Source organism: Petaurus breviceps, unplaced genomic scaffold (genome assembly GCF_028583685.1).
Source record: "Petaurus breviceps papuanus isolate PSGF00001 unplaced genomic scaffold, PetGlider_PUasm1.0 91133, whole genome shotgun sequence".
Lineage (NCBI taxonomy): Eukaryota > Metazoa > Chordata > Mammalia > Diprotodontia > Petauridae > Petaurus > Petaurus breviceps.
The window spans coordinates 23338061-23364274 of NW_027187419.1; the positions used below are offsets into that span (position 1 = coordinate 23338061).

A 26214-nucleotide genomic window follows, 5' to 3' on the forward strand; every position below is an offset into this window, starting at 1 on the left:
AAAAATATATAAAACCTTAGAGTGTTTGAGGTAAGAAAAGACTGATCATTAGTTTAAATGTTGCAGCAACTAGTATGGTTTCCATTTCCATGCATTATATATACAGTGCCAAAATTACAAAGAAAATAGAAAAACATTTTTTTCATATCTCATTTAATCAGATTACTCCCTAGAAGACAGTAAAAAAAGCATCAGGTTCTAATTTGGAATGATCCTTTCTCATGGGGAATTTGGAGAACCGCACTTAATACATTAGACAAATGATTGGGTTAGAAAAACTAGGGTGGATGAACTAGATACATTAATATCTGTTTCTCTGATACAGAACATAACTAATGATCAGTTAGTCAAGCACTTTTACACATTGTGCCTGTAGCTCATCTCAACCTCCACAGGGAGCTTTCCTCAATTAATTATTAATGTCAACTGCCTTTGTTTTTAAGTTCTGTGATAATCTGTGTTGTGATACAGTTCCCTTGTTTGTGAGTTATCTTTCTCAGCATCCTACACTGGCCAGACCTGAGGGAAATAAGAATTTTCATGAATATTTGACTTTTTTTGTCTTATGGTCATGATGTTTTACAATAAACAGAACATAATATTTATTTCATTCGGATAACTTTTTTCCCCCAACAGGGCTACATTAAAAACAGACATGATATACAAGCCTAACCCTGAAATGACTGCAAATATAAGAAAGATATATAGGAAATTCCCAAAATAGAAGAAAATGATGAAGATAAACAGGTTTAGAATGCCCAGGTGTGATCTAGATATGTTTTACTTAGACAAAAGAGATTAGGGCCAATATAAAATAATTTATAGTGTGCCTAGGATGTTAAAACAATAATTCTTCCTTCATTCCTATCTAGTCTCTGAAGATATTAAAAAAAGAAAAGAAAAAAAAAGATGAAATTTTCTTCTGCCATGTGTAGCTACACCTTTAAAAGCAGGCAAGGTAGGTGACTTGAAACTTGCTAAAGAATGACATAAGAAAAATTCACAACTTGCTTCATTTTAGGCTCACTATAATTTCTTTTAGACTCCAGGCACAGGAGTCCATTTTAATTTCATGGCTAAGAATCTCTAATGGAGAAGGCAGCTATTAAGATTAAGTCATCATTGATTTATAATTTCACTTTTAAAAACACACCCCTTTCATTACTCTGCCGTAAGAAAACACTAGATGTTCTGCCATGTAAATAAAAATAGAAGCCTTTGAACAAAAGTTCTCAGCATTAAATGAGGATTGCATACTTAAAACAATGAAATATTGGTTTACATCAAAGTTGCTTCTTACGGATTATAAACTCTTAGGTCAAACATTATTGTGTGAATTATTATTATTAGAGAATCTTAGAACTGGAAAAAAAATTAGCTCAATTCAGTGACAATGAATAAATCCTTGCTGACAACTAGTTATGCAGGGCCTGGTTGGATACCACTATTAATGGAGAGTTCATAACGTTATGAACATACTATTTCACTTTCAGATAACTCTAACTGTGAGGTAGTTCTCTCTTATATTAAGTTAAAATCAATCTAACACACCGGATTGTTCTAATTCTTACCCTTGAAGCCAAGAAGAGTAAGGACTAGATCACTTCTAAAGACTTTTAACTCTCACTTTCTGAATCTATCCTCTATTCCACCTGACAGACTTTTACTTGTTTGAAGACAGACATCATATAATCCCCTAAGTCTTCCCATCTCCAGGTAAAGAGAAAATTGATTTCCTTCAATCATTCCCATTGTGCCATGGCTTGTTTTTGGGTAGCATTGGCTCCGTATGATAACCCCAGGGACTTGATATATTATTTGCAATGGCAATAGCTTAAAAATAATGAATAGTTTTATTTCACAAAAAATGTTGATTTGAGATTTTTTTTAACCTGGCATATAAATAAAGCTCCACACTTTTATCTCTTAGAATCCCTAGGTTCCTGCAAGGCCTACTTTAAATGTATGTGCCTGTAGGAGATTAGCAGTGCCTGGCATATAGGAAACACTTGATAAACATTTCTTGATTGGTATCACGATACTCACAGTCATTAGCGTTCTCCCCTTCCTAATATTAGCTTTTATTCATGCTGTATATTCCTCACATTTGAGAAGTAGTGTTATATAGTAGAAAGACTCTGAGCCAGGAAGACCTGAATTCAAGTACTATCTATAACATTACTAGTTATGTGATCCCTCTTGTGCCCTCAGCAACTCTTTATTACAAGATACAGAGAAGGTACCAATATGCATTGGTAGAGAGAGCTCTTAACCTAAGAGTTCCCTGTGCCCAATCCCTATCCTTATACTTGGATACTTATCCATCTATGTGTCATATATAGAATGTAAGCACTATAAAGGGAGAAATTACACAATGTTTTTTTCTTTATATCCCTAATGTCTCTCGAAGTACTTGACATGTAACAGGGGAATAATAAATGCATGAATCACAGTGCTCTATATAATACTTTACACTTAGTAGGCACTTCATAAACGCTCATGGAAATAAGTGGTAATATCACATGATGTAATGATTCTTGCATTTAAAAAAATCAACAAGAAGCATTTATTAACTGCCTACTAAGTTCAAGGTACTGTACTAGATCCTGAGGATAAAAAAACAGAAATGAAAATCTCAATCCACCAAACTGCTTATATTCTGGCAGTTAAAAGCAGAGGATACCCATATTCAATTTTCAAATGTAGGAAATATAAAAGATTCTGGGAAGCAGATAACATTTCTCTACTCTGACACTCCTTGGAGTTACATAGAAATCTAGGTACCATCACTGCCAAGACCAACACTCAAATTCTACTGTTTCCCTATAAATATGCAATTGATGTATAATGTAGAGCTTCATCTCAGATGAAAATCTTCAACCCATAACTAGTAAAGGAACATCCCAGAATTTAGCATCATATGACAAAGTTGCAAGTCCATAATCTTAAACTTGGTGATTGTATCCTTCCAAACAAGAAAGGCCATTACTCTTATTTCTTCTTCTTCTTCTTGTCATTACCAGTTGTTGGCTATGAGACTGGCATTTAAGATACCAAGTGGCATCTTTGAGTTCCCATCTTTTAGCACATTATATTTTAGCGAAGAAGACAAGATAGCCTAGTATTGAGCATAGACTGTCTACAAAATTAGTGGTATAAATCTTAATTGCTCTAGGAGTTGAAAGAGGCAGTCAAGACTTAGGACTTAAAATGCATGAGACAAAGAAGGGGAAACAAGCTATTACTTAAAGATATTTTAGGACTTGTACAAAAGCAAAAAGAAACAAAAAATAGAAACAATTTACATCACTTGTTCAAATTCAAGGAGTACTTGTGATCAAAAAGCAGAGAGATTGTTGGGGAAGAAATTTTGTTTAATAGAAGAAGGGAATAAGCATTTGTCTATCATCTAGTATGTGCCAGGAACTGTATTACATTATTTTACAAAGATTATCTCCTTTCATCCTAATGACAACCCCACTGTGATTATCTCCATTTTACACTTCAGAAAACTGAGATGGGCAAAGGTTAATTGCCTTGCCCAGGGTCACACACATTGTTTGCGGGCATATTTGGACTCAGTTCTTTTTGTCTTCAGGTCCAGAACTCTATCCATTATACCAGCAAATGCCCTAATAGATAATTTGTGTACAAGCCATGAAGGGTCTTGCATGACTTTATCTTATAGGCAATGAGGATCAATTGAAAGTTTTTGAGCAGCAATATGAAATGCAAAAAGGAGGCAATAGAATCTTAGAATTTAGAGCTGGAAGGGACACTAGAGGTCATTTAATACTAAACCTTAATTTTACAGTAAGAAAACTAAGGCTATCTCAAAAAAGTCTAGTAACTTTCCCACAGTCACAATAAGCAGGATCAGAGCTAGGATGATAGCTTTGGATTTCAAATTTTCAAAATTTGATTCCAAATCCAGGTTTTAAAAAATAATAATAATAAAATGACACTGCACTGTTTTATTTGAGAAAGATTAATGTGAGAGGAATATTTAGGACAGGTTGCAATTTGGGAGGTATAAGGGCAAGGAAGAACAGCTAGAACGTCAGTGAAATAAAGATACAACCATATATGTGAACTAAATATCAAAGGGTAGTCTATTTAAAAAAATAAAAATAAAAAGAGAACCACATGAGGTATTTTTCATGAATATAGCTAAGAGAATATTTTTATAACCAAACAGGGGATGAAAGATATGCTAGATCACTTTGATTACATGAAACTGAAAAGCTTTTGCATAAATAAAATAATAAACCTGGATACAAATGGGATAAGAAGGAAAACTGGTTCCTGGGGGGGGGGGAACTTTAAGAACCCCATCAATGAAATGACCACTTACGATTCCAGAGGACTAATGACAAGACATAAACTCAACTTTGTGAAAAGAAGTGATGACTCAGGGGTAGAAAATAAGATATATACAATATGCACAAACATGCACATGTACATATATATATGTATATATATATACACACACACACACACACACACACAGAAGCACATAGACATATGTGTGTTTATATGCACACAATGACTATACACATATATACCCATAAGCACACTCATAAAGAAAACAGGGAAATTTCTTTTGCTTGACTATACCTGTTAACTGCAAGGAATTTGTTTTTGTCTTCTTTTTAATGGCGTAGAGGTCAGAGAATTAGAAATAGATTTCTGGTCACTTAAAATACTTTAAAAATGGAGGATTCTTTGATGGTACATGCAGGCATGGAATACTGCATGAACTTCCATAACCAAGAGGTTACTATATTTGTTGTTTTGCTTAATTGTTTTGCTACTATATAAGAACTCTCATGGAATGGTGGTAAATTGGAGATGTTTGTAATGTAAAACCAAAGCACAACATTAAAATGTATAAAAATAGCATGAATTCTATTGCTTGCTCAATTTTGTGGTCCTTGTCCTGCTTTCAAGAAGTATGTTTCTGCAGCTGTGACTTCTCATAAATAAGTTCCCCTCCCAAAATATTACTTTTACTATATACTATTCTGAGTAAAATTGTGAGTTATTTTGCTTTTTTTAGTAGCTTATTATAAACACGGATATATTAACAAAGGAATATTTCAAAACCACTGCCTTCCCTATCTTCTGAAGATCCCTCTCCAAAAGAGAAAGGAGCAGAATTTTATATGATTTTCCTTTCACTTGTCATAGTAAAATAGATACACATATATCAGATAGTAAATGGAAATACATGTATTTATATATACATTTTATATGTTACATATTTACATGCATATGTATATTTTAACAACTTTATGCAAAAAATAATGATGTTTCCTTAATCCTGTTAAAATATCCAACATCTTACTAAAGAGCTGATCTTATGAGGAAAGCATTTGAATGTGAGGAACATGGAAAGAGCATAGTTTCTGACCAAAGCCTAATCACTATGGAATTGCTAAAATAGAATTTTTTTTGCATAGATATCGTATCAACAAAATTCTTTATTTTCAGACATGGAATCATTTTCTATCTGTTCTAGGTCAGACTACACAGTCTGTTAGTTGAAGCTTGGGACTAAAACAAAATGAAACACCCACAGATATATTAATATTAAATAAAAGAATTTTTACTCAGCAGCATGGAAAGGATATTCAGCAAAGTTGTAGCATTGATTTAGTTAGGTACAACTCTGTTTGAGGTAGTATTTGACATAAAGGCATCCCTGGTCAAAAGGGTTTGTTGATTCATACTGTGGCAGGAAGTCTGTCAAACATGAGGACATCATCTCAACAAGCTGGGTTTTTAGGGCTTAGGCCACTGGGAAGCCTTAGGACCAACTAATGGCAATGGTTTTATTTCTAATTATTTCTAATTCTAATTAATATGTGGCAGGGAATTTCCAGTTTTCTTAATCCATATGTGTGTTTTTGTGCCTGTGCAAAGGAACTTACTTCTATGATTTCCAATTAGATCTGTAGTAGATATTACCACATCACCTTTCCTTTTCTAATTGTCTTCTTCCCAGTTTAATTCTTAAATGCCCTTGTCATGATATTGCTTTGACATATCTTGCCAAAATTATTTGCTTTGTTTTACCCTCTACTACCTTCTACTTTTTTATGGGACAACATGCCTTGCAATCTTCCTCCATTTTCCTCTATCAATTTTAGAAATTTCTTTCTATTTTAAACTGAGTAATTTTTTAGGCATTTAAATAATCTCATCTGTGCAATTTATATCAGTTAAAATTCTGTATGAGATTTTTACAAATTGGTATCAAAGTCCTTTCTCAAACAAATTTTCATATTTTGGCACCATATCTTATTTTCAGGGGTTAGGGTGGGATTATTTTTATTTTAGACCATGTTTTATCTCATTTTAATTCCTCTGGTTTGATATTTATGTCAATTTTGCCCTAAATAGAGGGTTTGACAGTACAAAGACATTTGTTTTGTTTGTCTGTTTTTAGTTTTATTTAATTTTTTAAATTTATTTTTAGTTTTCAACATGCATTTCCACAAGATTTTGCATTGCAAATTTTCTCCCTTTCTCTCCCCTACCCTCCCACCCCCAAGATAGTGAGCCTACTGAGTACCCCTTCCCCCAATCTGCTCTCTCCTATATCCTCCCCCATACTCCCTCTAACGTTCTAGTAGGGAAAGATGGATTTCTATACCCCAGTGCCTACATATCTTATTTCCCAGTTGTATGCAAAAAAACATTTTTTTTTAAATATGCTTTTAAAACTTTTATATTCCAGATTCTTTCCCTTCTTGCCTCCTCATCCACCCCCACTGGGAAGATAAGCAATTCAATATAGGTGATATATGTGTAGTTACACAAAATGTTTCCATAGCAGTTATATTGTGAAAGACTAACCATATTTCTATCCATCCTATCCTACCCCCACCCATTCCATTCTCTACCTTGACCCTGCCACTTTTCAAATGTATGTGCTTCTAACAACCCTCTCTCCCAAGCTGCCCTCCCCTCTATCCCTCCTCTTATCCCCTTCCCTCCCACTTTCCTGCAGGCCAAGATACCCAAATTAATGTGTATGTTATTCCCTCCTTAAGCCAAATTTAATGAGCTCTTCCCCTCCATTGCAAAAGTTTTCTCTTGCCTCTTTTATATGAAATAATTTATCCTATGCTATCTCTCCTTTTCTCCTCTCATTAAATTCTTCTCTCAGCTCTTAATTTTATTTTTTAGATATCATCCCTTCCTGTTCAACTGATCCTGTGCCTTCTGTCTATGTATACATGTACACACATATACACACACTCACATGTGCATTTATACACACATGCACACTCCTATACATATATATATATATACATATATATTCCCTTCAACTATCCTCATACTGAGAAAAGACTCATGAGTTACAATTATTGTTTTTCCATGTAGAAACATAAATAGTTCAACTTTAATAAGTTCTTTATGATTTGTTTTTTCCTGTTTATCTCCTCATGCTTCTCTTGCTTCTTGTATTTGAAAGTCAAATTTTCTTTTCAGCTCTAGTTTTTTCTTCAAGAATACTTGAAAGTGGTGAGGCTAGGTGATGCAGTGAATAGAGTATTGTCCATGGAGTTAGGAGAATCTGAGTTCAAATCCAGCCTCAAACACTTAACACTTACTAGCTGTGTGACCTTGGGCAAGTCACTTGACCCCAATTGCCCCTACCAAAAAAAGAAAAAGAATACTTGAAAGTTCTCTATTTCATTGAATAACCATATTTTCCCCTGAAGCATTATACTCAGTTTTGCTGGGTAGGTGATTCTTGGTTTTAATCCTAGCTCCTTTGACCTTCAATTCCTTAGTGTAGAAGCTACTAGATCTTGTGTTATCAAATTGTTTCTTCTTGGCAGCTTGTAATATTTTCTTCTTGACCTGGGAGCTCTGGAATTTGTCAATGATATTCCTAGGAGTTTTCTTTTTGGGATTTTTTTCAAGAGGTGATTGGTTAATTCTTTCAAGTTCTATTTTGCCCTCTGGTTCTAGAATATCAGGGCAATTTTCCTTCAGAATTTCTTGAAGAATGGTTTCTAGGTTCTTTTTTTGATCATGGCTTTCAGGTAGTCCAATAATTTTTAATGATCTCTCCTGGATTTATTTTTCAGGTCAGTGGTTTTTCCAATGAGATATTTCACATTGCCTTCTATTTTTTCATTTGTTTAGATCTATTCTATGGTACCTTGATTTCCAATAAAGTCATTTGCCTTCATTTGCTCTAATCTAATTTTGAAGGAATTATTCTCTTTGGTGAGTTTTTAAATTCCTTTCCCATATGGGCAATTTGACTTTTTAAGGCATTCTTCTCCTCATTGACTTTTTGGGCCTCTTTTGACATGTGAGTTAGTCTATTTTTTAAGGTTTTATTTTCTTCAGTATTTTTTGGGTCTTCTTTAGCAGGCTGTTGACTCATTTTTCATGTTTTTCTTGCATCATTCTCATTTCTTTTACCAATTTTTTCTTCACTTCTCTTACTTGATTTTCAAAATTCTTCTTGAGTTCCTCCATGGCCTATAATCATTTCATATTTTTATTGGAGGCTTTTGATGCAGGAGTTTTGACTTCATTGACTTCTTCTGGTTCCATGCATTAATCCTTTTTTGTCTCCAAAAAGGATTCTATGGTCTGATTTTGCTTCCTCTGCTTGCTCCTCTGGCCAGCCAATTACTTTACTTTTGAGCTCTTTGCCACAGTAGAACTCTGCTTTCAGAGAGGAGCAAGCTACGTCCCAAATCACTGGGGTTTTTTGCAAGTGTTGTCAGAGGTCTGAGGAGGGCACCCTCTCTAGAGACACCCCAAGCTGTGTTACACTGCCACACACCACAAGACCACCACCCAAGACCGCAATCCAGATCCAACCAGGTCAAAGAAAAAGCAATTACCCTCTGACTGGTTACTTGGTCCCCCTACAATCTGCAGGCCAGGAGCTCTGGAGGCAGCCATGTGGCAGCAGCTATATCTGCTGGGCCTCTGCCACCTCTCACCCCTGGGGCAGGGGCCAGACTGCACTCTTCCTTTACCCTGGTTCCAACAGAGTTTCCCACTGACCCTAATTTTTTCTTTGGTGTTTATGGGTTGATAAGTCTGGGAGTTGCCCCAGTTGTTGGTGATTCACTCTCCTAAAGTCTGTTCTGACCATTCTGTGCCTGTGGTTGGGGCTGTCCCAGGGCCGGAACTGCTGTGGCTCACTTGGGACTGTACTGGGTTCCCAGCTTGGTACAATAGACCCTTCCTGTCAGCTTGCTAGGCATCATTCAGTGGGAGATTTGTTTCCCTCTGTCACTTTGTGAGTTTTGTGGCTCTAAAATTTATTTAGAGTCACATTTTATAGGTATTGGATGGAGGTGGTTGGAGCTAGAGCCTAGGGGAGTTCCTATTTTTACTCCACCATCTTGGCTCTACCCCCAAAGACATTTGTTTAGGAAAGACTACCTCAAAAATAACAAGGTATTCTAGTAAACTAGAACTCATTTGATTTTTTGTTCTTATTTTTGGTACTTGCCATGTTTAGTGCCATTCAATTAATTGCTTTATGAAATTATTCATTATGTATATATATACATATATATATAGGTGTACAAGTCTTTGCCCTTTTTTATTCCTCATTTCTGAAATAAAATTTCAAAGATTTTTTTCTCCGTTCTCAGCAATGACCAGCTTTGTAATAAATATCAAATGTGTCTCTCATGAATATGTCAAAATCTTAAAAGACTCCTTGAAGATATAGCAGAGATAATTTGTTTGACAATCTTTTGGTTATTAGTATAAAGCAAGGCACAATCAAGGTGATGTATGCTAACCAAGGGTATTGGGCTCTGTCATGGAGAATAATTTCTTGAATAGTCCAAGTAGAGGAGGAATAGTCCACAGATGGTGAGGTATAATAACAGCAATTAATGGTAATAATAATAATAGCATTTATATAGCAAAAAGTTTGTAAAGTGCTTTGCAAATTCTACCTCATTTTTTCTTTGCAATAATCCTGGGTGGCAGGTGCTATAATTATCCTCCAGTATCTGAGACTTTTGGTCAATGATGAGATGCTCATTTTGGAAAGTTCTATAACATCCTTACCTCTTCAATATGATTCCTGATTGCTCATAAGAATTGAGCCTAACTCTAGCCACATGATATAACTAAATGGATGAAGAATACTGTAGCAGCAAGCATGCCAGCATCCCCAGGGTGGTTGCCAACACAGGTTCTTAGACCTGCTTTTCTAAAGGAAAGCAACTCAAAATGGATTAACAATCTCACTTTAATCAAACATATGTCATTTACCTAGTTCAGGAGAAAAAGGTCAGCACCCCAAACTTCAGAGAATACAAACAAATTACAAGTAGAAGTTACAAGAAGACAGAGAAAAAGATCAAACAGACAGGCCTCCAACTGTTTGACCATTAGATCCATACCTAGTCACAGTTACCAGAGAGGGAAGCACCAACATCTGGGTTGTCAAAGCCGGGGGGCTCGACGGCTGCCCAGAGTCTCGTCTGGTCAAATAACACAACACTTCTCAAAGTGAGCCCCAAAACAAAGCCTCACATGAGGATTTATATAGCCTTCTCCTGGCTCAGAGAAAGTCACAACCCTCCTGACCCACTGCCCAATCACAGAGCACCAAGGTAGGGGCATTCCTGAAATCCAAGCCTCCAGCCACAGGCTCCAGGTACACTTAAGCCTATCAAAGGGCTTAGGGGCAGGGAATATATTAAATTCCCATCCCCATAACAAATTCCTATTCTCTACACTGTGAAGTAACATTGAATGAATGGCCTATAGAATTTTTACATTAGTATAAATATCATATATAGTCACAGCAAAAGGACAACAACAAGCAATGCCAAGAATTGACCAGGAGGGGAAGGCCAGATGAACTGCCTCTGAGACACTGAAAATTTCTTTCAGGATCTCATGCTTCTCCCTGAAATAAAGGCCTATCTTTTTTTAACATTGGTATTCTTCCAGTGAATAATTTGTATGACTGCAAGTGAAGGAAAATTATAATCTCCAATTATTTCAAATTGCAGTTCATTCAAAGTAGACTATTCATGTGCTAGAGTGGAGAGAGGAGGTCTACTCTGCATGTTGTGTAGCCTCCTTGTGATGAAATTATGGGAAGGACCAGATAAGAGTAACACTGAATGGGGAGGCATGGATAGATTGTGATTTGTAATTCTGGATGGAATATCCCCAACAATAAGATTACAGAACCAATACAAAGAACCAACAGAAGTTCTTTGAAATAAAATTAAGGAAAAAAGAAGCAGGAATAATATTTGTATCATATAATTCAATAGCATGTTTTTATTAAATTTTCTAATAATCTTTTTATTCTCAGTGGGCTTAGATTCCTTAAGAGTTTAATATTCATGAAGTATGCCTCATGAAGTATGGATTTTGGAAACTGGAAAAACTCATAAGATGTAATAAACTACAAGATGACAGCTAGCATTTTTATATCACATTAAAGTTTCCAAAACACTTTGCATAAATTATATTCTTTGACCCTCAAAACAACCCTGTAAGGTAGATGTAAGTAAGACTGAAAGAAGTTATGGGACTTGCCCAGGGTTCCAAAGCTAAATAATTACCTAAAGAGTGATTCAAATTCTTATCTTCCTGATTCTTAACACTCTCCATTGTCCTACCTAGCCACCTAGTTCATAAATAGAAATTTATCTTGTAATAAAGGAGAATTCTGGGAATCCATTTGGCCACTGTGATCTTATGAGATGGTTCCATGCTTTGTGCTTCCTAGGATCACCAGTTGTAATAAAACTTGGTAATTCCCAGATAAAGTCTGGCATGGTATTTTAGTTCTCTTTTATGGCTTCTGACTTGCCTCAAAATGAATGCATGACGAATGAAACACATTTGTTTACTGTTTCCTGTGTGAAAGCACAAAACTGCTGATTTAGAAGGCATTTGCCATTAAACAGTGAATAAAAAATGAACAAGAAAATCTGATCCACATGTAAGCCCCTTAATTCTCAAACAAACGCTATGTTCATTCTTCTTTTCATATATGTATTTGTCTTTCCAACAAGGTACCTTGAGGGTAGAGACTGTCATATACTGATTTATATCTTCTATTAATATAATACTAAGAATATAAGAAAAACTCAATGATACTCTGCCTTTGGGGCCCCTCCCTTTCTCTGACTGAAGAGAATGTAGAGTGGATATTGGAGAAATCCTATTAGAGCTCCCCTATAAAGAAGGGAGCTCAGGTCATTATCCAGCTGCCAGACTTCATTCAGTATGCCCCTGCACTGTGAACCTTCTTTGTCCCTTCTATAGAATGAAAGCTCCCTGAGAGGAGGGACTGTCTTTTGCCTTTCTTTGTAATCCCAGTTTTCAGCATTTAGCACAATGCCTAGAACTTCGTAGGTGTTTAATAAATGTTTATTGACTGACTGATTCAGTATTTAATAATGAATAATTGCAAATGAATATGATGCAGAGTAAATGAAGATATTCTGCCTCTGTCTCCATTCCTTAATCTCCCTCCTTTTACCTTCCCCCTGCCCTCCAATTATCAGTAAATAAGATATCTGGGGAACATTATATTTATCACACTAGAGCAGGGGTGGGGAGCCTGTGGCCTTGAGGTCACATGTGGCCTTAGAGGTACTTTGCTGCAGACTTTTGACTGAGTCCAAGTTTTGTTTTAATTAATTTATGTTTAGTTTTCAACATCCATTTCCACAAGATTTTGAGTTACAATTTTTTCTCTGTCTTTCTCTACCCCCACTCCATGAGTCCAAGTTTTACAGAGCAAATTCTTTTAAGGGGATCTGTTCTGTGAAGTTTGGATTCAGTCAAAGGGCTGCAGTGAAGGACCTAGATGGCCACATGTGTGTGGCCTTGAGGCTGCAGGTTCACCACCCCAGCAAGTAAATCCCACAATGTGACATCAGGTCTGTGTTATGGCACAGAGACATATGGTCACACAGTGAGTAGAGGACTGGGCCTGGAGTCAGGACACCTGAGTTCAAATCTTGTCTCATATACTTACTATTTGTGTGACTATGGACAGTTTCCTCAACCATAAAAAGGGGACAATAATAGCACCTACTTTGAAGGGTTGTTGTAAGGATCCAATGATATAATTTTTGTTTTTACAAAGGATGTTTAGTACATTTCTTGAAACATAGTGGATACTATAAATGTTTATTCCCTTCCCTTCTTCCTTAGTTCCCTCCCTCATTGAAAAAAAATAGACTACATCCTTTTTTTTGTACATTAGAACAAATGCATGCTCTAAGTATTTATGTTCTCTTCATGCTGTTAACTTAAAAAGAAGACCTATGCATCTCTAAGGACTGGGGTGATGTCATTTATAGTTTTCAGGAAAATAGAGTATTATTCCTAATGTCAAACCTGAGCAGGGCACTAGCTTTGATTTTCTAAAAACTAGTTCTCTATATCCATCTCTCTTCAAAGGAAGGAGTACATACTTCCTCAAGCTTTCAAATTTGTGTGGTATTGCTTTGTCTTCTTGAGCCCTTAGAGTTTGCAAAACAAAACAAAAGCTGTATCTTTACTTTTCCTGAAAAGCACTTTCAATGTGAAATATTCACTCTTCTCCAGGGGATATTTGTGCTACTTTCATTATGATGACTTCAGTCAGTTTCTCTTCTTTCTTTTTTTTTTTACTCAAGTCCCAGAATAAATATGATTATTTTCAATAAGCTCAGATGGTTAAATGTATATCCTTTTTTAAATGACAAAAACAATAGATAATATTGTCATCTCCCTGAACAAATCATCCCAAAGAACTTAAAATTGAACTACATAAACTTTAGAGTAGACTACATGGAAGAAATGGAGAGTTATGTATGTATTTTGGGGGTGCTTTAATGGCTCTACATGCTTGGCTTGACTGGGGGGGGGGGAGAAGGGGAGGTCATCAGTAGTTAAATATTAAGAAATGGTTGAGCCTCCAAGAACTATTTATTATTATGTGCGCTACAGACAGATCTCCCAGTATGGGAAATCCTTCCATGAACACAGATCACAACCTCTTATGACTTAATAGAGAATTCTTAGGTAGTTGTTTTAGAATAAAATGCTAAATGACTTGTCTAGGAATACCAAGCTAGTGAGTACCAATGTTAGAAATTGACGTGTCTTCCTTATTCTGAGCATAGTATTCTATCCACTATATTTTCTTGACTCTGAAGGTGGACAGTGGTAAAAGGGAAATGGTATGGGATTTGGAGTCAGTGGACCTGTGTTCAAATTCCACCATTACTATTTACTACTAGGTGATCTTCAGTAAATTACTTCATCTCTATAAAATGAGGGGGTTGTACTAAATCGAGAGTTCTTAACCTAGGGTCTATGGATCTGGGAATCAGTTGCATGAACTTAGATAGAAAAAATTCATTTTTAATTTCTATAACTTTTAGCTGAAATTTAGCACTTTAAAATTATGAGGTTTTTTTTTTTAGTGTTTACAGTTATTTTTAAATGGAACTTCTCTTTATCCTGCTGCTGGGCTTTGTTGGTAGCACATAGAAATGCTGATGATTTATGTGGGTTTATTTTATATACCATAACTTTGCTAAAGTTGTTAATTATTTTCATTAGACCACGAGCTCCTTGAGAATAGAGACTTTTTTTTTCCTCTTTTTTTGTATCCTCGGGTGCTTAGAACAGACCTGGCACAGAGTAGGAGCATAATAAAGGCTAGTTGACTCTACTAGCCTGCCTCTAAGGCCCCTTTCTAGTTCTCAATCTATAACCTGAATTATCTGTGACACACATGAACAAATGTAACCCATGGGTGGGTGGGACTATATTTTAGTGCTAAGAACAAATATTATATCATCAACTATAGTTCATATAGTTTAATAGTTTGTTCAGGGAATTCTAAGCACCTCATAATCTTTATCAACATATGCAAAAAGTAGATTAGCTATTGTACTGCAGTGTTGGCATTATCTTTAAGGATTAATTGAATTTTCAAGTTAAAGTCATAAAACTTAAAAAAACCCTACATATTCTCAACTGAAATAGAATTATTAAACTAAATTGTTACTTCTTTAAATACCATTGAATCATAATAAATTGCCAGCGGAATGCAGGTTAATTTTCTAGCTCTTAAAGGGCAATCATAAAGCTTTCTGTGGAACATATGAAGGTAGAAAAATACACACAGAGAATGTATCTAGATATAAATTTCAATAATACTCCTGATCATCCACATGGTAATATAGAAGGCCTGATAGACAATGAACAGGAGAAAGCAAAATTCTTAAACCTAGACTTCTCTGCAGCAAAGTCCATTGAAGTCAACTTCATTCTTACCTATGGAATGTTGTCCAGGATACCAGAAAATTAACTTCTCTATGTGGTAAGAGAAGAAGAAATGTGGAAATAAAAAAAGAAGAAATCACTTTTCTCCCACAAATAAGTAAAAGTTTCAGTTCTGGAAGAATGCGTCCAAAATATTTAGATCTGAATACTAACTCTAACTGAAGTAGGATGATAATATGGCTTGAAATTTTATCTAAAATGAACATATCCTTGTTTTTCTAGATGGTCAAGGTGGAATAAGACCCATTATGAAATTAATAAGCCTAGAAAGCAGGAGTTGAGCTACATTTATGTGTCCCAAAACTTGTGAACAAAGCAATCCTTCTGGGATGTGGAAGCTTGCCTTAATGTCATATGCCATAGAGTGGATTGTAAAATAGAGCAATATTATCTTTTTCTTCTCCACTTGAGAACTTAAACAAGACCTCATCAGGCAGTGAAGGACAAGTCAACTCAACAAGCATTCATTAAGTATATATTATATGTCAAGTGTCTGTGCTAAGTGCTTGGTGTACAAAAAAAAAAAAAGATGCAAAAGACAGCCCCTACTCTCAAATATTTCACAGTCCAATGGAGAAGACAACTGCAAATAGCTTAGGTATAAACAAGATATATACAGGATAAGCTGGAGTTAATATGAGGGGGCAAGTACTAGCATGGTGGATAGGGAAAGGCTTCTTTTAGAGTGTAGGATTTTAGCTGTGATTTAAACAAATCCAGAGAATCCAGGAGATGTATATGAGATGAAATGACTTCCAGAAATAGGAGAGAGCAAAGGAAAATGTCTGAAGTTAGGCATGTTCAAATTGACACACTTAAGGAAAAGCAAGAAGGACAGTGTCACTGTATTATGGAGTATGTGGAGACGAAAGAGTAAGTAGACTGGAAAGGAAGGAAGGCAGCAGTTTATGAAGGGCTTTAAACGCCAGAGATTTTGCATTTGATCCTAGAAGAAATAGGGAAACACTGGAGTTTATTGAATAGATGATGATCTGATCAGACCTGAACTTTAAGAAGGTCAGTTTGACATATGAAATGAGTATGAATTGGAGTGGGGAAAGGCTTGCAGCATTGAGACCTATCAATCAGCAGGCTGTTGTCCATGTATGCTATAATAGCGGACTACACCAGAGTTGTAGCAGTATCAGAGGAATTAAGGAGGGGCACATAAGAGAAAAGATGAAAAGTACTATTGATAGGCCTTGACAGAAGAGTCCATGATTATATCTAGTTTTCAAGGCTATGTGACTAGGAAGATAGTGGTATGAGAAGTTAGGAAGAGGCAAATATTTAGGGGGAAAAGATGAGCTCCATTTGAGACATGTTGAATTTAAGACATCTAAGAGATATTAAATTTGACTTGTCCAGTAGGCAGATGGAAATGTGAGACTGAAGGTCAGGAAAAAGAAGTTTGGGCTGGATAAACAAATTTTAGTATCATCAGCATAGAATCAAATCAAATGAGCGTTGGGGAAATCACCAAGCAAAAAGATATGAAGGGAAAATAAAAGAGGGCATGAGATAGAACTTGGAAGGCACTTATAGTTGGAAGGTTCAAACTGAATGAAGATTCAGCAAGGTATACTGAGAAAGAATGGTCAGATTGGTAGAAGGCGAATCGAGAGAACCATATCACAAAAACCTAGAGAAAAGAGAATATCAAAGAGAAGATAGAGATCAACTGTGTCAAAGTATGCAGAGAGGTCAAGACAGATGAAGACTGAGGAAAGGCCATTAGATTTAGCAATTAAGAAATCACTAGTAAAAATTTGTAGAGAGCTGTTTCAGTAGAATCATTAGTTTGGAAGCTAAACTTCAGAGTTGAGAAGAAAAGCAGACAAAAGGAAGTGGAGGAACCAATTATAGATAGTTTTGTCAGAGCTTAGTCACAAAAGTTAGAAGAGATATTGAATGATAGCTAGTAGGGATGAATTGACTAAATAAGATTTGTGTTTTGAATGAGTGCGATATGGGAATCTTGATAAGTGGGGGGGGGGGGCGCAGCAGCCAGTAGTTTAAGAGAGATCAATAACTTAGAGAAGAGATAATCTTTATTAGAGAAGACAGGATGGAACAGGATCATTTGCTCATTTAGAGGGGTTGGCTTTGGCAAGGAGAGTGCTATCTACATATTTATATAAGACAGAAGTGAAGAAAGAGAGTGGTAGGAAGTTTCTGAGATATGTGAGATAAGGAGGAGGTGAATAGAGATAGTTCTTAGTATAAGGCCTACATTTTTTCAGCAAAATATGAGGTAGGGTTTTTACCTGAGAAAATGGTGGAAGGGAAGCCATGGGATATACTATTTTGTGGGAATACTTTAAAGGGGATTTTTGTTCTAGTGATTTAAACACTCCTTTGAAATAATAAATGATAATAATAAAATGGGACACTGTGGCATATTTTATTTTGTATTTTGAAGCAACTAGGTAGAAAAATAGATAGAGGACTAAGCTGGAATCAGGAAGACCAGAATCCAAATTCAGCCTTAAACACTTACTATTTGTGCGACCCTGGGCAAGTCACTTATCCTCTTATTAACTCAATTTCCTCAACTGTAAAGTGGGAATAATAATAGCATATATCTCCCAGAGTTGCTGTGAGTATCAAGTAAGATAACATATATAAATCATTTAGCAGAGAGTCTGGCACATAGTAGACACTTAATAAATGCTTGTTTTCTTTCCCTCATTTTGTACCTATGCCAATTACAGGACTGTGAAAACAAAGTCTGCTATATAAAACTATCTATGAAAGTCTTTGTGTTGACTTCTCCTATTTTAAAATCAAGGATACTGACAATATATGCATTTAAAATTCTCACATAAATGGTTATAGAGATCAGAAAATAGATACATAGTCTGGTAGTTTGTGATAGCATCTTGGTCACTCTAATATTTTAATCCTTCCATTTTTTTCATAACCTTCCTTCTTCATGGTATCTCAAAAATTATGTAATCACAAACTCTGAGACCTCAGAAACCATCAAGTTCAAATAGTACCTGAAAAATTAAGCCTGCTAAGTAACTTTGAAATTGTGTCATCTCCACTGCGTATTTCTTTTGTATCATTTGTGAAGGCCAGCTGCTCCTCCCAACTTCACCTTCTGAGGGACCACTATCATTTCTCCATAAAGTGTACTGGATACTGAGATGGTGGAATCTACATGAAGTAGTTTCACTATTGTTGTTGATGAGAATAGATCATCATAGAAACACAATAAATCCATTCCACTTCTGCCCATTTGTTGTCCTTCCTACTTCTCTTACAAATGCTCTCAAGATAATCTGGAATGTGTGGGTCTTACTCTGAGCTTGCAATTTATTTGTTTTTCCCTCACTTGCTTTTCACTGATTTGTAAGACAATAATATTATATTCTTTTGTCCCTTTTCACTAAAAAATTTATGAATTTTCTTAATGATAATCTCATCTTCCAAAGATAGAAAAAAGTAAGAATATGAAACTTCAGTTCTGAACCGATTCTGAAAAGCAAAGAGGAAGCAATTGTTGAGATAGGAATTTCAGAAATTTTAAGGGTCAATAAGAAACATAGATTTCAAGATAAAGGAGAAGAAATTCAGGCACAGTCTGATACACATTTGGATTTTGGAAATAAATGTTGCAGGAGGTTTACCAGAAGGATAGGTAGGATTTTATGGCCTGATATTTTTCAGGATAAGTCACTCCATGAGAAATGGGAATATAAGAATGAAATTCTGAAAATAAATCAGAAATTATTCCAATGAGGAAGAGACTGGGAAGTTGCAAAATAGATGGATATGGATGTAGTTACTAAGAAAAATAGAAAGAATTTTAAAAAGTAGATGACGGACATGTAAAGGTTAACTACTTAAGGTATATGGGATGAAAATGATGAATGTGCTAAGAAAATTGAATTAATCACTCTATTGTGATTCTTTTTTAGAAGAAGAAGAATATTTGGACTAGTAACAAAAAAGAAGTAAAATGATTAGTAGAAAGTGAGAAGATAATCAAATAACAGTGATTAGTTTTATTCACTTGAAATTTGTCTAAGAAATGACGACCAAATCAATGTCTTTGGTCTTGAGCATATTTTATTTTTCAGTCTATAACTTATTTTGATGGGTTGGGTTGGAGCTGCTGTAATAACATGTGGTATTTTCTTCTTATCTTCATTCATGCTTCTGTTTGATATTGATTTTGACCTTTACTTTAAACAGCAGTGATCTGAGTGCACACAGACAGCTGATTCTGAAATGACTCCCACATCATTACTCTAATTTTTTATACTATTGCTTAAAAGATGACATTTGCTAAAGATTCTGTATGCTGTAAAAGAGATCAAATACTCTTATTTTATAAGAAATACTGGGAAGACAGAAATTTGATAGGAATTTATGGCTGAGGAAATGAAAATGTGAACACAAAATAAAACACAAAGAGAAGAGAAATGTTAATTTAAAAATTAAATGCATGGGGCAGCTAGATGGCACAGTGAATAGAAAACCAGTCCTGGAGTCAGGAAGACCTGAGTTCAAATCCAGCCTCAAACACTTGACACACTAACTAGGCATGTGACTTCAGGCAAGTCATTTATCCCCAACTGCCCTTCCCTCCCCCCTCCAAAAAGCAAAAAAAAAAAATGTATACAGCTCCTTCCCTTGAAGATACCCTGTGTTTTATTTGTCTTCATGATAAGGAGATGCAAAAAGTTACATTTCCCACATTTTTACAGGTGGAGAAAGGCAGACTATGAGTGACTTGCTTATGCTATACAGAAAGTAAAATTCTTACTAAAATATTCATAGCAACAGCTTTTATGGTAGCAAAATTCTAGAATCAAAAGAGGTACTCATTTGTTGGGAGGATGGGCCGGCTAAATTTTAGTATGTAAATATAATTATTTATCACTGTGTATTAAGAAATTGCAAATATAAGGAATTCAGGGAAACATGGGAAGATTTTTTTTAACAGATTCAGTGGGATAAGCAGAACTATTAAAAATAATATCCACAATGCCTACAAATGCAAATTAAAAGAATTCTTAAAGAACGACAAGTTCTGAGTAACTCTAGTAATTGATAATGGACATAAAGTAAAGAAAACATATTCCCCTCTTTTGGCAGAGGCAGAGTACATGTAGTCACATTACAACGAAGGGTTATTATAAGGAAGGGTTCAATTTAACAGTACTTATTAAGCATACACAGGGCATTGAGTCAGAGAGGCACTAGGCATCTAAAAACAAAATCAAAAGGTTGGCTTGCCTCAAGGAACTTCCATTTTCCTTGGGGGCAGAGAGAAAAACATATGGACACAGATAAGTTAATACAAAATTTAAAAGAAAGAACTGTTTTGGGGAGCTCTAAGAAGGCTTAAGAGTTCTTTATTATGGCAGATAAGTGAGAAAATTGAGGAAGACCACTTGTGTAAGGAGTCATTTAGATTCCCATTACATTGTGATCTCCTTTGCCTTTTATTTGTATCCCCATCACTTGGCACAGTATCTGGTACACAGAAGTTACCTAGCAAGTATTTATTGACTTACTGATTATCTAAGCTTCAAGGGGACCTAGGGATTCTAAGAGGCAAAAGTGAGAAGGGAAACTAGTCTAGCCATGGTAGCCTTTGCAAAGACATTGAGGTGGGAGATGTAATGTTATATTTTTGAGGGAATATATTATATAGGTCATAGTGACTGGAATATATAATGTATAATGTATGAAGTATAATGAAGTGATAAAACTCATTTCAAGTCATTCTACTTAGCTAGCTTCAGTCCATACTTTTCAACCCATCCAGTCATTCATCAGGATATGGAGACTTTCTCACCATGAATATTTTTATTTCTGCTCTGATGTCCTCACTATTTTTTAACACTTTCCAACTCTTGCTCAGGCAAGAATAAACAAAGCAATATTACCATGTCTACTACAAAAGCCATGAGAATCTATTGGCTATGACTTCACTCACAATCCTTATGTATATCATGACCCAAAATTCCCTCTGTCTACCATTCATCTACATGTTTTATTTCCCTCCATTAGAATGGAAACTCATTAAGTGGAGGGACTGCCTTGCTTTTGTATCTGAATTCCTAATGTCCAACAGAGAACATTGCTAGGTGATGCCATGGATTGAGAACTAGGCTTGGAATTAAGACATGGAAGACTTGGAAGAAAGACATCTTCATGAGTTCAAATCTGGCCTCAGGGACTTACTAGTGACACTGGGAAAATCACTTAACCTGCTTACCACAGTTTCCTCATCTGTAAATTGAACTGGAGATGGAAATGGTAATTACTCCAGTATATTTGCTAAGATAAACCCAAATGGTGATCACAATAAGTTGGACATTACTGAAACTACTGAACCATAATAATTTATATTATATAATAATATATATTATTATAATATATTATTAACAATATATACCAAATATAGACACATGTGTGTATATTTCTGCATTTACACATTTTTTTTTCGTTTTTTTGGCAAGGGGGGAAGGTAGGGCAATTGGGGTTAAGTGACTTGCCCACGGTCACACGGCTAGTAAGTGTTAAGTGTCTGAGGCCAGATTTGACTTAGGTCCTCCTGACTCCACGGTGGGTGCTCTATTCACTATGCAAGGTAGCCACCCCTATACACATTTCTTTAAATGAATTTGTGATAGGATAGGAAAGAAAGAAAATGTATTCAGTTTACTGGAAGCTATTCCACTAATGGGCAAAATGACTTTTAACTGGAAGCTTGAGGGCTCATGAAAGGGCAAAAATATATAAAGCATGAAAGAGGAGACTCATCATGCTTACTACCATGTGTGAAACAGATGCAGGAGGCCATGTTGCTAAGGTTTCACATGGGCATTCTGTTTCACTGATTGCTCTCTAAAAGGGTCCTAAAATCTTTCTCCAAGTAAATATACTCCTTATTCTCACAGAGTAAGAACTAAGAGTGGAAGTTGGCATATAAATCTCTATTCTGACAAATTAAAGCTGGTCTGAGAGAGGCAGCCTCCATGGCTTGACTAGTAGAGGAATACAGGAAGAGACTAAGGAAACCCAAAGGATATTAAGTCTGAATATTTCTTTTGCATAACAATGTGATTGGAATAAATTTCCCGGGTTATTGTCCTGGAAAGATAGAGCTCAAGGGCTGCCTCCAAAAAAAGCTCACCCTGCCCTTTCTCCACCAGCTTGTAGTGCCTGCCTAGACTGTATATATTTTGTTTCTATTTAGATATGGGTATATTATTCCTGACTCCCCTGCCCCCCACCCATCGACCAGGGAACAAGCTTCTTGGGAACAGAGTCTGTTTCATTTTTCTCTTTATATCTTAAGAGTCTAGTGCAATGATTGACATATGCCTAATAAATGCTTGTTGAATGAGTGATTGATTGATGAACATCCTGATATATTTAGCCCTTTCTTCTAATTCTTTTTCAAAAGAAAATTTCTTTCAGCCTTTTTTCAGGCCAGGAAAACAAAAGGAAGCATACTCAAATAGCTTGTGATCCACTGAATTGAATATACATGCATCCCTTTTTATGTTTTACTTAGACACATACCTCCTGGGAAAGTTAATATTTTGAGATTAAATTCCCATTTGGTAGTTTAGCCCATAGGGCTGAATTTTACTTGAATGGATATCTTTTTGAAATATCTAGGATGGGCACATTGATTCAGAAAATTCTAGGAAGTATTGTGGAACCACAGACTTAGAGACAGAAGGGATATTAGAGACCATGTAAGTCCCTAATTTCACAGAGGAGGAAACTGAGGACCAGAGAAGTTTAATAATATTCCCTCTGTCACAAGTGTCAAGTAGAAGAAATACAGGCCTCTTTCTCTAAATGTAGTGGGTTTCTTTCTTCCCCCTATTGTATCATGATGCTGCTCTTCTACAGTCATGGAAATTTGTTATTAAGTCTGACTATTAGAATATTGTCTGACAGAATATTGATTTTAACTAAACCACAATCTACACATATTCTATCCATTCATTGGGGGGTGTGGGCAAAAGAGACCCTGAAGAAATCCCAATGAAAGAAAGACAAGAGGGAATAGTAGGGTGTGATGTAAGTGCTTTTATGCCTTGAACTTTAATCAAAATGACTATTATTGATTTTTTCCAGACAGTAACTACTGAGCTGCAACGTGATAGAGTAGATAGGGAACTGGGATAGAAAGCAAAGAACTTCGGATCCTGAGCAAAGCTAACTAACTGCCTGGCTGTCTCTGTTTGTGTTTCAGTAATTTTGATCAGGATATAGATAATGGACATATCTATTCTTTTCTCATGTATAAAGTTAAATTATGTAGGGTCAGGAAGCCCTTTATAGCTTCTCTAAAGTTTTTGAAACAAAACAGTCACAGTCAGCTAGTGAACTAACATCTATTAAGTGCCTACTATGTACAAGGCACCATGCTAAGTTTTGAGCATATAAAGCAAGGCAAAAATCAGTATCTGTAGTCAAGGAGTTTACAGTCTAATGAGAAGGAAAGATGTAAAAACAGAAGAAATGAATAAATGAAGGAAAGAAGAAAGGAAGGAGAGAGGGAGGGAAGAAAGGAGGGAAGGAGTGAGAAAAGGAAGTAAAGAAGGAAGGAAAGAGGGAGGGAGGGAGAGAAGGAAGGAAGGGAAAAAGAAAGAGGAAAAAAGGCAGCAAGGTAATATGCATTTATATAGTACCTACTATGTGCCAGCACTGTGCTAAGCTCTTGATGAATACTATCTCATTTGATCCTTACAACAACTCTGGTAAGTAGGTGCTATTTTTGTTTTCATTTTACAGTTGAAAAAGATAACATGAAAATAAATGTATACATAAGATACATACAGGATAAAGTTGAGTAATCTTAGAAATAAGACGCTAAGATTAAGGAGTTTTGAGAAAGGCTTCTTATAGAAGGGGGGACTTTGGCTGAGACTTGAAAGAAGGCAGGGAAGGCACAAGTCAAAGATGAGGATGGTGGGGGAATCCAGGCGTGAAGGACAAACAGTGAAAATGCTCCAAGTTGGGAGATGGAATTTCTTGTATATGAGGAATAGCAAGGACAACAGTGTCACTGGATCACAGAGTATGTCATCATTACAGTTTCCCATGTGTTTTTATGGAATCAGAAATTTGAGATAATTTTCATCTTACTTTGGAATCCTGGGCTGAAAGAAAGATATATCAACTGACTATAAATAAATTGCATTTGGAGCTGATATAAATTTGAATCTACCATTTACATTCCAAAACATTTTCTTTAAGGCATTATAACCAAGCATTCCCCAAATTGAGTCCAATTATCTGGGAAAAAAAGAAGGGGGCAGGGTACAAGTTCAGCACTCCCTACTCTTTCTACTCAGCCTCATTTTCCTTTCCATCATGTTACTCTTTACCTTGGGACATGCTGGCAGCTATGTTCTTGATCATAAATTGCAAACTCCATACTTTGGGGTACCTGACTCCATGCCTTCTTTGGCTCTATTCCTTTTCCTTTCTCCAGGGTTATACTAGCCCCAACCTGACTTCCCACGCCCAGGGCCATCAAGCATCTTCACCTCTCAAAACTTTCCCCACATCCGAAAATATATCTTTCTTTTATAAAAATGATCCTAGGATACTTATTGCCCCTTGGAAGGTTGTTCTATTTAAAAACATTAAACTAGGTATGCCTATATGCTTTGTATAATGATTCTAAATGCATTGAACACAAAACATTCAGATAAAAATGAGTTTATAGAAATTGTCATTCTGACTGTACTATCTACTCTCAAAATAGTGGTGCCAAGAACTTTTTTTTTTTGTGACACTAATTTGGAAGAAAATAGAGATATGGCCCAAATAGTCAGAGTTTTCCTGAATAAGTCAGTTATTTCCTTAATAAAGCTTCTTTTTCCAAACACACACACACACACACACACACACACACACACACACACCAAACTAATTGCATAGGATTTTACATTTTTAACCATTTAGTACCAGAAAGTAACCATGCCTCTATACTGTGTTATTTTGGGGAGGAGAGGGGATATAGAGGAGTATTGCACCTGATTTCATTGGTATGGGTACCTCCTTATGTGTGAACACTTCATTAATTCAGATTTATTTATGCTTTCTAACATGGTGGTCCAAAATTCATTCCAAAACTAAGATTTTTCCTGGAGTTGAAGTTGGGCAAGCACAGAATTTTGAAACAGTCAATATTCTCTGAACATTCATAACATACAAAGGCAATGAATATTCTCATCTTAGAGGATTTCCTGGGGCATCAAAAGCTTAAATGATTTACCCAGTACCCAGTTGGTATTTGTCAGACATAGGACTTGAACTTGTCTTTCCTATTCCAATATTAGTCCTTTCTACATTATGCCAAGCTTCCATTTAAAAAATGGAAATATCATTTCCAATTAATGTTTTCATTAATTTAACTTCTCCTTGCCCTAGGCAACTAACTAAACCGATGTTACAGTTGGTTTGACTGCAAGAAGTTTCTATGCATAGGGGTCCCTTGCCTGATGAAACTGACAGTCTAAATGACACATGAGCAAATGTATACATGTACAAACATGCGCACATATCATTATATATACAAATGCATATGTGTACATATATATGTATATGCATATAAATGTGCATATCATTCATGCATATGTTGACTTATTTTGCAATTTTGTATATAAATGTATAATTTAATGTCATGTGGCCATACACATCTTTATGTTACACATGTATGTGTTTGCATATACATATTTTAATTATATGCTTATACAATATTCATATGCCTATACATACATATATATATATATATATATAAAGAGAGAGAGATATGTACATGTACAGAGGACTTGTATCTATTTAGCGTACTTTTATGCCAATAATAACAGCAAAGGTAAATAGGTAAATGATGCT

General features: G+C 35.6%; 1 protein-coding gene across 1 annotated transcript in view; it reads right to left on the minus strand.

Moving 5' to 3' along the window:
* CNTN5 (contactin 5) overlaps nucleotides 1-26214 on the minus strand; it is a 1715246-nt gene that overhangs the window by 923342 nt on the left and 765690 nt on the right. The window lies entirely within an intron of this gene.